Here is an 11,924-nt window from a genome sequence, read left to right on the forward strand (position 1 = left end):
TATAAAATTCTGATAAAAGGTCATTCTTTCTCCCTCATTCTTTGTCACTATCTTTACATTGTACTAAATAATATAGAAGTTTTTCTGCTTTTATTTAACTTTTATAAAAAATGTACTTTCGAATATCATTCTAATTTTTCGAATTTTATCACTTTTAAATATCCGAGAATTCACAACAATTTTTTTTTTCTTCTCAAAATCAGAGTTAACTTAGTATACATAATTATTTCAAATGATGCAAGCTGATAAAATTAAAATTTATTAGCTAGGAGAGAATAGATTAATAAATAAAACTGGTTTTAATTTTAAATCATCTTCATAGCTTCTTCAGTTAAATGTTGTACGAAAATTGCTCTCAGTGTACATTCAACACAACAGAAATGACGTAGCACATTTCAGACGCCAGCAGCAGCAGCAACAAAACTGTTGCTGTTGCCGTTGATGTTGTTGCTGCTGCTTGAGGTTGAAGCAGCAACTGCGACTGCGAATGCGACAAGCTGATGCTGATGCAGCAACAACTGCAACGGCAGCAAAATGCAAACAAGTATGTCAAAAATCTGCATGTCTGCCACCACTTGCAGCACCAGCAACAACAGCAACAGCAGCAACAACAGCAACATGAACAGCTACAACAACGGCGACACGAAATCGCCTTTTTAATTTATTGCACAAGTGCTTTAAAAGCCACAGCACCAACAACAACAGCAGCAGCGGCAGCGGCAGCAACAACAACAACAACCCACGCCTGTGCCACACCCACAGCCCAACGTTACAGTGGAGCCTCGGGGTTAGCAGCAGGAGGCAAAATATGACTTGCTTGGTTATTAAATTACAACAAAGTGAAAAAGACACAAAATTATATTACTGACAAGAAAGAGGAGTCAAGAGTGGAAAGGGAGGGAGGGGAGGGAAGGGCAGAAAGAGGAAGAGGAGTTAGGGGCAAAGCAACAGATTTCTCGACTCCTCATTTCCACTGAAATTATTTGCATAAGTAACGTGATACGCAGCACAAAAGCAACAACAACGACAACAACAACAACAACAACATTCGCTTGTAACCAGCCTACAGCCTGGCCAACGGTTTGGACGGATGATGATGATGATGATGATGATGCCTCCCAAACACGATCGCTTGAGCCATTATGGCCATTACAGCCAACGAGGCAATGCGTCATGCACGCACAGCATGCCTCTGCCCCATGCCACATGCCTCATGCCACATCACATCCAAACTGAGACTGCCCAACGAGATTAGGCAGAAGGAGGAGCTGCCACTGAGGCGGACAGCCCACGCAACCAAATGGCAAACATGACTGATCCGTAGAAATATCCAGTCGAGTGGTTCGAGTATTTCGTGGCCCACTGTCAGCTCTCTTTCTCAGTAGTCGCCATTTTGGGCATTACTTAAAGCGCTTTTGTGGCGTCTGAGAGGTTCTAAAAGTGGGCGTAACCCAGACTTGAATGATTCATTATCGTCTTTTGAAGATGCAAATTTTATGTATATTTACAGCAGCTTAACATCGACTGTATTTGTTAGTAACAGCACGACTTTTCTTACAGCTGTACAACTTGAAAAATAAATAAAATTCAAACTATATATTACATAATTAATAATTATGCTAGTTTACATAAGTTTTAAGTATTAGAAGTCCCAATGCTAACAGCTGCCTAAGATAGCGTATTAAAAATAGTTACTCCATACTCGCTCTTTGATGTTCATAAAAAGTTGTATTCAAATACATTAGATAAAGAATAACTTGAATTATTTGGTTTTTCTTTAATACTTTATTTGTATATTCTTTTCTTCTCAAATCGGTATACAAATAAATGTAAAACCACAAAAATAATGAGCTTTTACAATTGTATCTCAAATTATAATCTAAGATATAATATAAGAGCTTTCTACATGTAATGCAGTCAAAGTTGCTTCTTTAAATATCTAGACAGTTCACATTTGTCAATCTCTACTGTACTTCTGAAATCATATTAGATTGTTGTTGTCACTATATTATCCTTAGACTAAGTTACATATTCGTGTATTGCATGATACAATTTCTCTAGCAATCCATTACAGCAACTCAATTTATACACACTTTTCCCATTATTCATTCTAGCCCCCTTTTTCTGGTACATTTTGTGTTACAGTTTACAATCGAAAGAGAGTTGAACAAACTGAAAAACTAACTCATTGGGTCAGTGGCATCAGTCAGAGTGAACTGGCCAAATTCCCTTCATCTGCTCATCAAATGCTCTTCAATGTTGTTCAGACAAATACGGAAAACATTTTCCACTTTGACATCAATTTGCTTTAGATTTTAATCGCGTTGGCGGAAATATTTCTACCGTTTCCGCCCCCTTTTTTCCTTCAATCTGCGATTCGTCCTTGTCAATGGGTCATGAAATTTTGTGCTGCACTTGTGACTTATCTTAATTAAAAATCAGCGCCAGCAACTAGCATCAAGTTCATGTTGTGTAGTGTACACTGTGCAGTGTTTTGTCGGACAGTGTCAGCTCTCTTTTCGCTCTCTCTCTCTCCCTGTGGACCTTAGAAATCTTGTAAATCTATGCGCATAATTTGCCATCCAGACTGCAGCTCAGAAAACTGAGGCTGTTGCCTGATTTCCTCTGACTGCCAACTGACAGAAATTGATTAAAAAACCATTGCAAGTCGTTTGCACTAACTCGTAGTAGGCCGACAGATCTGCCCAAAGAATACAAATACGACATACATCGATTTTGCTCTGCAAAAGGTTTTTCCAATGCAAATGAAGCTGCGTGGGCAGAGATTTCCATTAGAGATGGACCTATGACTTGCGGACGTGAGTGTCGTGATATTTAGTTAAATCAAATATAATGTACAACAAAATAATAAATAAAATATAAGTACAATAATATACTCTAGTTTAAAACGGATTTTATATTGAAAAAAAAAAAAATAAATAATTTTTATGTTTTACTGATAAATATTGGATGTGGATTCGCAGAGATCGTTTTATTAATCATATTTTGCTTTTATTTGACATTGACTGACAATCATGATATTAATTATAGGAAAATAAATTACAAAAATAAATAAAATTTAATTCAAAATGGAAAACACATTACAACTGTGAAATGATTTTGACTTCGGAAATAAAACACTAGTTATAATTATATTTATAAACACTTAATTGATTTAAAAGATTAAAAGAATATGTATTTTGTTGGGTGAAGAATATATCTTTAATATTTTCGATTGTAAATTTAAAAAATATTTTACCTTTTTTAAGTTGAATAAAAATATATTTGTACATTTTTTATTTATGCTATAGACTAATAGACTTCAAATAACGGACTTGGTCTAGGCAGTCTTAAAAAAACTATATCGAATTATAATGCACATAATAGCTCAAATATATTTCAAAGCTTATATATATTTTAGCTGATATTGACACATTGACTTTGATTTCGCAGTTTGCACATCTAAACAGTTAACAAAGATACAAAGATACACAAATGCTTAAATACTTAAATGGGCAGTACGAGAACGAATTCGAATGAACTCTAAAAGAGGTTCAGCAAGCCCGCTGTCGAATGATGAAACTAATTTGCATGTAAATGCCAAAATGCGTTGCACCTGCAGCATTAGCATAAGCAGACCTATAGATACTCGTATCAATGCTGAGGCACATTTACAGCTGGCCACAAAGTGGCAACATACACGTATAGCAGGAGGGAGGGGGAGAGGCAGAGGGAGTTTGTGTTCTCTAAGCGACATGCTAATCAATAGGCCACACGAGTGCCAATGATTATTTTGCAATAAAATGCAGTTAGCTCTCTCGAGAGCAGCTCCTATCGAGAATCCCACTCGAGTACTTCTCCCTCTCTCCCTCTCTCTTCCTCCCTCTATCTCCCTCCCTCCACGGTCTTATTCTCGATCTCGTTGCTGTATACAATATCCAATGGGTTTTTGGGGGCCAAGTTTGCATACGGAATTCGTTTAGCCATGTTTGGCGTTGTTGCAGTTGCCGCTGTCGTTGTCGTTGCAGTTGCAGTCAAGTTTATGCTAAATAAGCCAATGCCACGCCCACTATACCATACCATTTGGCCGCCCACAGTTGAAGTGATTTCCAGCTGAGACGCAGCTGCAAACGCTGAAAACTTTTGTGGCCATAAAAGCGACTCTGCGTACAGCCAAGCGGATTGAAAAGGGGACGTTTTTGGGGCGGGGGAGAGGATAACTTCAACTGCTTTTTTTATGCTGCGAATATATTTTTCTCTATTTATTTTATTTCACTTGGCGGCACTGCTACCAATTTTTTACAGATCCTCTTTGCCTTAGTACATCTTTCTCTCTACTTTCCTTTTTTTAATATGTTTAGTAAACTTCATGTTGTGTTCCCTTCCTCCCACCCTTCCCTCCACCTAGCGCCGGCACAGACAATTTTCCGCGCTGCCATAAAAACTCTAAAGTTTGTGCAATGTGCGCAGTTTATTTCCGTTGCAAATACCTTGGATTTGGTTAAAGAGGGATAGAGGAAAAGGGAAATGGAATAGGAGTAGGGAAGGGGATGGTATCCTGGTATCCTGGTGAGCTGTCTATGTCATCCTGGACCACAGCTGCTGACATCTGATGTTGTCGACTGCTTTTGTCAACACTTTGCCCGTTGATGTCTGACAGCTGCATATACATACTCTACTTAGTATACACTTACCTATTTGGTTGGCCATTTCACTCGCCACTGCCTCGAGGCCAAGATAAGTGGGGTCTCTTGTACTACGACTAGTGCTCTGGAGCAGTTATAAAATACGATAAACTGACTTGGCTGACCAGAAGTGTTGCCTCACTGAAAATAATAGTTCGAGATTTTAATCAACCAAACAAGAATGCGTTTTTTCACTTCCTATACCACACGAAAATATGGAATAATTTTAATTGGTATTAACAATAAAAGCAAACAACCCACAAATTCAATTATTATTACTATCAGTAAACCAATATTATTTTTTAAAGATAATCTTTGCAATTATATTGATTATATTTGCTTTAATAAAAATCAAGTTGTAATTTTGACTTTTCCAGACATTTCATTAACTCAAAAAATTATATTATATACATTAAAAATGCATTATTGTTTAAGTTTTATTTTTTTTTTTAGTTACGATTATTTTTTGCGCTATGAAAGTATAGCTCAAAATTTATCATAATATTGTTAGTAAATAAATAAAATCAAAAATAATCATTGCAATTTGTAAATGAAACATACATTTATTACAGTCTCTGCTAAAAAAATCTTACATATATAAAATAGTTTTTAATTTTCATTATTAATTATTTATGTATATTACATTTTAATTTAACTGGTATTATATGTTAGCCGCTTTTGTGAATGTTTTAACAATCCACAACCCCAAGTGCATTTTATTTAATTTCTTATTATCATTTATTAATATGTAAATAAATGTTAAGGCATATCTTTTATGCTTAAGCAAACCCTTACTGAATATCAACCCCAGATAATGAGTTTCCACATTAACACACGATCTGTGCTCGGACCCGTCAAGGGGTAAGCAAGGAACTTCAATAATTCCATCATTTATCAAATTAAGCAAACAAGCAAATGAAAGTTTACAAGACGAAAGCATTGAACATGGTTGGCTCATTAATTTAAAACCTGAACCTGCTGTTGCCCCTCCCCTAAAACCCATAATAATAATCGACATTAATCAGTCTGAGATTATCGATAAGTGTGTTTAGGCAACGCTTATCAGGGTTGCCACTGACAGCAGGCAGTTCACTTGCGTTTAAGCTGCGTGTTTACCTTTTGGAGCCGCCTAATTGATTACGCCCCAAAGTCAAGTCCGCGTCTTTATCATCATCATCATCATCGGTTCCATCTTGAATATCTTCAAAAAAAAAAAAAAGGCTAAAACCAAGTCACGTGCATTCAGCTCTGCTTTGTTGTTGTACCCCTTCTCACTGCAAGCGATGTCTGGCTCGATAAGAGGTTCCCTCCCTTCCACCAATCTCTGGAGTCTGGGCTCCCCAGTGATTATTGTGACTGTGATTTTTATCGCACGTCGGCTTTTGATGTTCTTCATCTTGTTCTTGTTCACTGAACATATTTTATGTTCATATTTTATTTATTTAAATTTAAATCTAAATGTGAATGTGAAAATATTCAATGCATATTTGTATTTGCATTTGATTTGGTAATTTGAATTTTCCTAGCAAGAGAATATTGAGATCTTATCGCAGTTTATTAAAAGATTTCATATCTATAATGCAAATGTCATCTAGATTTTGTTGTTTACTCTATTGGGCTTTGGGCTTAGCTTTGGTTGAGTTTATTTATTCAGTCCGCATTCGAAATTTCATTCGTTTCCGAGTCATCTGTTATCCACTTGAAACTCTATCAATGTGCTGGACCAAACAACTAATTCTAGTCCTCGCTCGGCTCGACTTGACCCACAAATCCATGCTCAAGCCCAAAACAAACAAGCATAAATCACCAGTAAAACACACACACACACACACACATCCGCAGCTTAAAATAAAAACTGAAAAGAAACGGGTCTTAAATTTAAAAGCAATCTGCCAGAGAGTTGCCCTTAGTCCTGTTCCTGTTCCTTTTCCTCCGAATGCTTCAGCTGCCATTGTTTCTGTTGTTGTTGTGTGTGTGTGGCCTTTGGCCAATTTTCTTATTAAAAACAACAGAGTCGAAAATGTTTACCAAACACAATTCCCGGCTTCTCGCAGTTTTGGCCTAAACTGTAAATAGAGCGGGCAGTGAAAGTGCCGACAGCCTGCAATGAAAGAATCGGACTGAGCATGAGGCTCACACAAGGACACAAATCCTTACACCACATGCTGGGTCTGTGTCTGGTCCTGACTCTGGTTCTATGGTGTCAGAGTACACTCTGTATAGTCCGCATCCATTGTCCGACCATCGAAATTGAACCACCACCCACGAAAGGAAAACGTTTTGTTCGAGGCAAACCGACAAAAAGAAGAAAGCAAAATAAAAAAAAATAACATTGCTAAACCCATTAAATGTGACTCACAAAAGGAAACCGAACACAAAAAAGGAAGAAGTGAGAAATGCTGTAAAGTTATGGAAATTGAACGACTATAAGTTACCCTTACCTTAAAAAACAAATCGAAATAGTTTTTAAAATAAATATAATATATTTTTGTATACTAAAAATATATATTTAACAAAATTAAAAAAAAAATTTCAATCACTCCAAAGCTATATTAAATTTGGTATATAAAAAAACTATATTTTTGTATTGTAGTATTTTGTGAGATTTCAATGATAATGGAAATTTTATTATTTTTGCCATAATTTTTACCGAGCTATAATAACAATTCATATTTACCTTTTAAATAGTGTATCTTGAGTTTTCTTACATTCAGATCATATTTCCAAACTCTGATCTTTACATCAAGAATATTTGATAAGAAGTAATATATAAAATATTCATCACTGTCTGAAAAATCCTTCTAATGTTCATGTAATTATTGCTTAATAGCTAACACTTTAGAAGACTAACGATCAGATTACCACAAGTTCCTCCAGATCAACTCCATATTCATTTCCATATTAAAAATTTTTCCTTTGCATATCATACCCCATTTGCTTGTACTGTCAGGCATAAAGAGGAAAATTGTAACAAAACAACATGTTGTTTGCTAGTCCTGCACTATTCTTTGCTCATTCTTTGCGCTGACTTTCACTTTCCTTGGAAGCATCTAGCATCCTTGTATTATTGTCCGCTTGACACTCTCTGGAGCTGGGCATAAATATTTGGACTGTGGCGACTGATTAGTGTGGACTGCAATGGAACAGAATATAAACGAAACCAATTTGGTGGCAGCTAACGAAACCTTAATCGAAAATTGAATGGCATGTTCAGAGTTGAATCCTGAATTGGTTGTCCTGTCTGCAAACAACAACTAAGAGCACAAACATCAATCAGGCCTCAAGTTTTTCTGACTTTCGAGGTGGCCCAAACACCTCTACGACACTGTCATCGTCATCGTCATCGTCATCGTCTCCATCTTGAGCATTCTTTTGGACACACGCCAAGTGCATAGCTTCCAGATTCCATCTCCCGACTCCTCCTTTTACCTTTGTGCTCCCACATGATTTACTACAACATTTTTCGCCCCTTCCACCCCTTCTCCCTTCGTCTTGCCCGTCCCGGTAGCTGTTGCCATGTTTGACTTGATTTCGTCTAAATTGAGTTCAGTATCAACAGAAAATACTTCCGTTTCCTTTACTGCTCTGTCAGTCTGTCAGTGTCTCGTCTCTCCTCAGCTCGTCTCTCTCTATCTTCACCCTTCTCGCATCTTCACTTAGTTTGTTGTGTACCTTTGCTTGATTTTGCGTTCTATTTTTGAAACTACCAAAGTAAACCATCCAACAAGTCTCCCTTTCTCTACCCCTTTTCCTCTTCCCTTATCCCATCCTGTCCAACTTTCGCTCCCACTTTGCTGTTGGACTGTGTGTTTACATTGCCAGTAACTCATTCCCATCCTCATCTCTCCATCGGGTCCTGTGCATCCTTGCTGGAGTTGCTCGCCTTCGTTGAGGTGTTTGCTTTATTTTGAATGCTTTTTATGTTCAATTTGTTTCAATTTAATATTGTTTTGCCAGAGATCAGCCAAGACGCGTTATATTTTGCATGCATTTCAGATGTGCGCAGTGCGCACCTTCTTCTATGATAAATGGCATTAAAGGATTTGCGTGAATAACCAACTGAGAGACTTACATTGGATAGTTGCCAAGGCTGAAAAGAGTTGGCTAAGTTTTTGCAGGTTAACAGCAAAGTTGCTGCCAGCTTTTCTTGTTAGATTATGACCTGGAAATAATGCTCATTGCTGTCGATTCTTTGTCAATATAATGTGCACTATTAATCCTAGTCGAACATTTTGGAGTTTCTTATAGTATTATTTTTATTGAATTTGTAGGGAATTTCTTTTTTTCTTTAATAACACTTTCACTGTCTATAAACTTAACCAGTTAGCAATACTTAATTATATTATTTCATCGAAGTAATTAGATTATAGTATCGCAACCGCCTTTTTACAAATAAATTTTAGTAAAAATTTATAACACCTTTATCATGACTTTTGTGTTTGGAGAGTATCACAATTATAGTATTTTTATAGATGTTTGGGCCACTTTGGTTATTATTAAAAATTTATTTCGGGGCTTAAAATTATTCTTTAATGATACATTTACTATATAGTATTTTAAGATATACAAAGCAAAGCAGTAGAAATGCAAATCAATAATTTAAATAATAGATACCTTTGTCAGAGTCTTTTCAGCCGTCAACGTCATTATAATACAATAACTTTAGAACAATATTTAGTTTAACAATATCACTGATACTTTTTGCTGCCTAAATAATGCTACAAACTCGCGTTAGTTTCGAACAATTTCAATGACTTTTACACAGTAAATGTTTGCTTTCAATGAGTTGGCTCCACTCTTTTTGAAGCTCGTTACCCGTCGACTTTTTCACATGAATTTTCCATTTCATTTCTTTGGAATAGCGGCGCCAGGTGTACCTAATAAATAGTTGGCCAACCTTTTCCACATAAAATCAACAAACATTCTCACTTATTAACAACAATGCTCCCCATACAAAAATAAAAACAGTGGAAAATAATACTGGATTTCAATATTTGAATAAAATGAAAATGTATGCGCCGACTATTTCATGTGACTATTTCAAATGAAACATTAAAATTCCATTAGCGGATGCATTGTACATAAATTTTGGAGCTCTATCTCGATAGCCCGAACAACAGAGGGGGGTATGGAGGGGAAGCTTATCGATGGGGGCCTCGGCAAGTGACCAGAAATTATGCATTTTGTTTAGCTTTAATTGCAGCGCACTGTATTTATTTAGTTTGGCCCGTCCAATTGTGAGGAGAACTTGGGGAGGAATTTCACTCTGCTTGCGATAATCGAAAATAATTTATAGAAAATAAATATTTCCACACAATGTGCCGCCCTCGACGATGGGAAAACAACTTGAACAACATTGCTCCGTTTCCTTTGCTTTCCCGATCATTGTGCAGTTGTTTATTTAAGTTGTCATTAGAATGGCTGCAGCTCCAGTTGCAGCTCCAGCCTCAGTTTCCAGCCAGTCGACGGCATATAAACTTTTTAAATTATCACCGAGGCGCACAGTAAGTGTGCGAGTGTGTGTGTGGCAGGGGGCAGGGTGCGGGGGGCAGCCCATTGGGGCGCGTTCAACCGTCTGCCACTTGAGAAGCTGACGGGGTCGGCAGCGTCATTCGCGTACGTGGAAATCGCACGGCCATGTGAAATGGAAATCCAGACCTGCCCCTCCCCACCCCTTCCACCCACCCCCTCTCAGTGCGTCACTGTGTCGTCGGCGTTCTCTGCATGTTCCACGGAAATAAATGCTGCATTGTAGGAACACACAAATACGAGTACTCGCAGTTCCTTCTAGGGTCTTGGTCTTGGTCTGAATCTGGCACTGTTGGCGCCCCAGCAGCCGGAAATGCCAGACAGTATTTTGCTTAAGGAATTGAACTGTTTATTGAAAATGCTTGAGAAATGTTGCAAAAATATACACACAACTTACTTAGTATAGAACTTAGAATGTGTAACGATATAGAATGTGTAACGATAACTTGATTAAAGGATAAATTGAAAGAAAAAGTCCGGACTAGTAGCAGCAGAAACAAGGCTAGTAATAAAAAAATTATTTTTTTTTTTATTTAATTATTACAAGTGAGTTCGTTAAGGCAATTTATTAGTATATCTGTAGTTCAACTTGATAGACAAGCTGCATTAAATTCTTTTCTATATATATTTTTTTTTTTAACGTTTTTTTAGTGCTAAGATGTTTTAAGGCTTAGGTATTTTATAAATTTCATCCTCTTAAATTACTATTATATCATATATCAGTTTAACATCATCTTTTTGATATGTTTACTGGTCAACAATTCAACAATAAATTCTTTCTGATATTCTCCTAGAGAAAAGCTATCTTATTAGATAATCTCATCGCATATTTTTTTGTTTTGGATTGCATGTTATTTAAGAGTACTCATTTCTCGACTATTATCTAAAGTTATTGGCTTTCTGATTGGTTTACAAGTCAGCTAAAGGACAGCACACATCAACTCCCAATTATGTACACTTTATGAGCTGCAGATGTACATATTATGAAGGCATATGTCTGCTGCAGAAGATAGATATCAATATTCAGTCAAATTTGCTGCAGTCTCTGTATATGCATATATATAAAATATACACACACATACACGTACACATGCACACACGTATAGTATATATTTCAGAGGGCATTAGCAAGTAATAAGTATAAACAAACTATGTGCTTAAGCAAACTGTTTACATTGGCTGCTGGCTCGTATATCACATGAGTCCTTTGGCTCTTTGGCTCCTTGAGGGCCAAGTCGAAAGCAACAGGCAACAGGAGGCAACTGAAGGCAGCAGCAGGCAACGGTAAATGTAACTTTAAAGCCGCTTAAGGCTATAACCAAATGCCATGGCAAACGAAGCAGGTCAAGTCACAAACACAAGGATTACCGCAGGCAGCAGGTGCCGCCCCCTATCAGGGACACAACAATAACAAGGAGACGACTTAAGACTAGGAGAAAAAGGGAGAGAGAGAGAGAGAGAGAGGGGAAGCTGTGAAACACAATGGCCAACACGAAAGGCAATAGCAAAAGCGATTCTGTCAAAATATTTACGATATGACTCTGAGAATGGCTGTTAAACTGTAAGGACACACACGCACACACACATACACATGCACATGCACAGGCATTCAGGACATGTGTTGTCGAATCAGCCACACACGTATACACACACACACACCACATGCCTCACCTACTTAGCGCACTTTTCGCAGTTTCCACATAAGATATA

The sequence above is a fragment of the Drosophila innubila genome, assembly GCF_004354385.1.
Source record: "Drosophila innubila isolate TH190305 chromosome 2L unlocalized genomic scaffold, UK_Dinn_1.0 4_B_2L, whole genome shotgun sequence".
Classification (NCBI taxonomy): Eukaryota; Metazoa; Arthropoda; class Insecta; order Diptera; family Drosophilidae; genus Drosophila; species Drosophila innubila.